This window comes from Clavelina lepadiformis, chromosome 7 (assembly GCF_947623445.1).
Source record: "Clavelina lepadiformis chromosome 7, kaClaLepa1.1, whole genome shotgun sequence".
Taxonomy (NCBI): Eukaryota; Metazoa; Chordata; class Ascidiacea; order Aplousobranchia; family Clavelinidae; genus Clavelina; species Clavelina lepadiformis.
The window spans coordinates 2,650,001-2,652,500 of record NC_135246.1 but is presented as its reverse complement, the minus strand read 5'-3'; the positions used below and the strand labels follow the sequence as shown (position 1 = coordinate 2,652,500).

General features: G+C 55.9%; 2 non-coding genes across 2 annotated transcripts in view; both read left to right on the top strand.

Annotated features, from left to right (window-relative positions):
- Positions 1-1,570, top strand: part of LOC143466384 (small subunit ribosomal RNA) — a 1,808-nt gene extending 238 nt beyond the window's left edge. The window contains exon 1 of the ribosomal RNA XR_013118826.1: positions 1-1,570. This exon is cut by the window's left edge and continues 238 nt beyond it. This is a non-coding gene — a ribosomal RNA (small subunit ribosomal RNA).
- A 234-nt stretch (positions 1,571-1,804) lies between these two features.
- On the top strand, positions 1,805-1,958 carry LOC143466391 (5.8S ribosomal RNA). Its single transcript, XR_013118832.1, has one exon. It is a non-coding gene; the product is annotated as a 5.8S ribosomal RNA (ribosomal RNA).
- Positions 1,959-2,500: the final 542 nt, after the last annotated feature.

Here is a 2,500-nt window from a genome sequence, read left to right as displayed (position 1 = left end):
TCGTTGGTGACTCTGGATAACTTTGCGGATCGCACGGTCTTGCACCGGCGACAAATCATTCAAGTGTCTGCCCTATCAACTTTCGTCGGTACGGTATCTGCCTACCGAGGTTCTTACGGGTGACGGGGAATCAGGGTTCGATTCCGGAGAGGGAGCCTGAGAAACGGCTACCACTTCCAAGGAAGGCAGCAGGCGCGCAAATTACCCATTCCCGACGCGGGGAGGTAGTGACGAAAAATAAAAATGCAGGACTCTAACGAGGCCCTGTAATTAGAATGAGTACACTCTAAAACTTTTAACGAGTATCCATTGGAGGGCAAGTCTGGTGCCAGCAGCCGCGGTAATTCCAGCTCCAAAAGTGTATATTTAAGTTGTTGCGGTTAAAAAGCTCGTAGTTGGATTTTGGGCTCGGGCCGTCGGTCCGTCGCAAGGCGTGTACTGGCGTGCCCGGCCTCACCTTCGGTTCACCGTCGGTGCTCTTGACTGAGTGTTGGCGGCGGCCGGAACGTTTACTTTGAAAAAATTAGAGTGTTCAAAGCAGGCGGTTCGCCTGAATAATGGTGCATGGAATAATGGAATAGGACCTCGGTTCTATTTTGTTGGTTTTCGGAGCGCGAGGTAATGATTAAGAGGGACGGACGGGGGCATTCGTACTGTGCCGCTAGAGGTGAAATTCTTGGATCGGCGCAAGACGAACAACTGCGAAAGCATTTGCCAAGAATGTTTTCTTTAATCAAGAGCGAAAGTCAGAGGTTCGAAGACGATCAGATACCGTCCTAGTTCTGACTATAAACGATGCCAACTAGCGATCGGGGGGCGTTACTTTGACGACCTCTCCGGCAGCTTTCGGGAAACCAAAGTCTTTGGGTTCCGGGGGAAGTATGGTTGCAAAGCTGAAACTTAAAGGAATTGACGGAAGGGCACCACCAGGAGTGGAGCCTGCGGCTTAATTTGACTCAACACGGGAAATCTCACCCGGCCCGGACACAGTGAGGATTGACAGATTGAGAGCTCTTTCTTGATTCTGTGGGTGGTGGTGCATGGCCGTTCTTAGTTGGTGGAGCGATTTGTCTGGTTAATTCCGATAACGAACGAGACTCTGGCTTGCTAAATAGTTACGCGACCTTCCCGGTCGGCGTCTAACTTCTTAGAGGGACTAGTGGCGTTCAGCCACACGAGATTGAGCAATAACAGGTCTGTGATGCCCTTAGATGTTCGGGGCCGCACGCGCGCTACACTGACCGGATCAGCGTGTGCTCACCTTGGCCGAAAGGTCTGGGTAACCCGTTGAACCCCGGTCGTGCTAGGGATAGGGAATTGCAATTATTTCCCTTGAACGAGGAATTCCCAGTAAGCGCGAGTCATTAGCTCGCGTTGATTACGTCCCTGCCCTTTGTACACACCGCCCGTCGCTACTACCGATTGAATGGTTTAGTGAGGTCCTCCGATTGGACCCGGAGCGGCTGGCAACGGCCGGACCGGTGTCCGAAAAGACGATCTAACTTGATCATTTAGAGGAAGTAAAAGTCGTAACAAGGTTTCCGTAGGTGAACCTGCGGAAGGATCATTATCGAAACGAACGGAGGCTCCCGCTCGAGCTGCGGCGGCGTCGCCGGGAAACCGGCCGCCTCTCGCGCTTGTCGAGGTCAAGACGCGCCCGTTGAGGCGCTCGACAAGGCACAAGTCTTTCACGGGCGTCGAGTACCCTCGCGGTTTCAAGTGACGGTCGCGAGATCGTCCGCTCGGCGCTCAAAATCAAACCTGTAGCGACTGCTTCGTAGAAGCTGAAACGATAAACGATGATGGCTCTTGGCGGTGGATCACTCGGCTCGCGAGTCGATGAAGGACGCAGCTAGCTGCGTGAATTAGTGTGAATTGCAGGACACATTGAGCATCGACGTTCTGAACGCGAATTGCGGCCTCGGGTTAATCCCGGGACCACGCCCGCCTCAGGGTCGTCTGAAAAGCAATCCCGGTGCGCATGTCGCCCGGGCGAATGCGGAGTCGGACGGAGACCTGTGTCTCCGCCGTCCCGTCGAAGTCAGCAAGGGTCCGGCACGCGATCGGAGAGCGCGGCGGCGGCGGATCGACCTCGAAGAGGTGTCCTCGTTTCGCCAAGTCGCCGCGATCGATCGCGAACGTCGTCGATCCTCGGCACGTGTGACGTCTCTTACATTTCGGCCTGAGGTCAAGTACCGTGAGGGAAAGTTGAAAAGCACTTTGAAGAGAGAGTTAAAAAGTACGTGAAACCGTCGAGAGGCAAACGGGAGGGCCTGTCGGGTCGCCCTGGCGCTTTCAGCCGCCGCCGGACTGATCGCGGCGGAATCGCGGACCTTAACCGGACGCATTCCGCCCGTTCACGGACGGGGGCAGCGCACTAGCGCCGGGCGAGAGCCGCGACCGGCTGGACGGCGGTCAGAAGGCCGCGCGCAAGGTAACTCTCCTTCGGGCGAGTGCTATAGGCGCGCGATCGTACGACCCGCCGTCCGGCCGAGGAGAG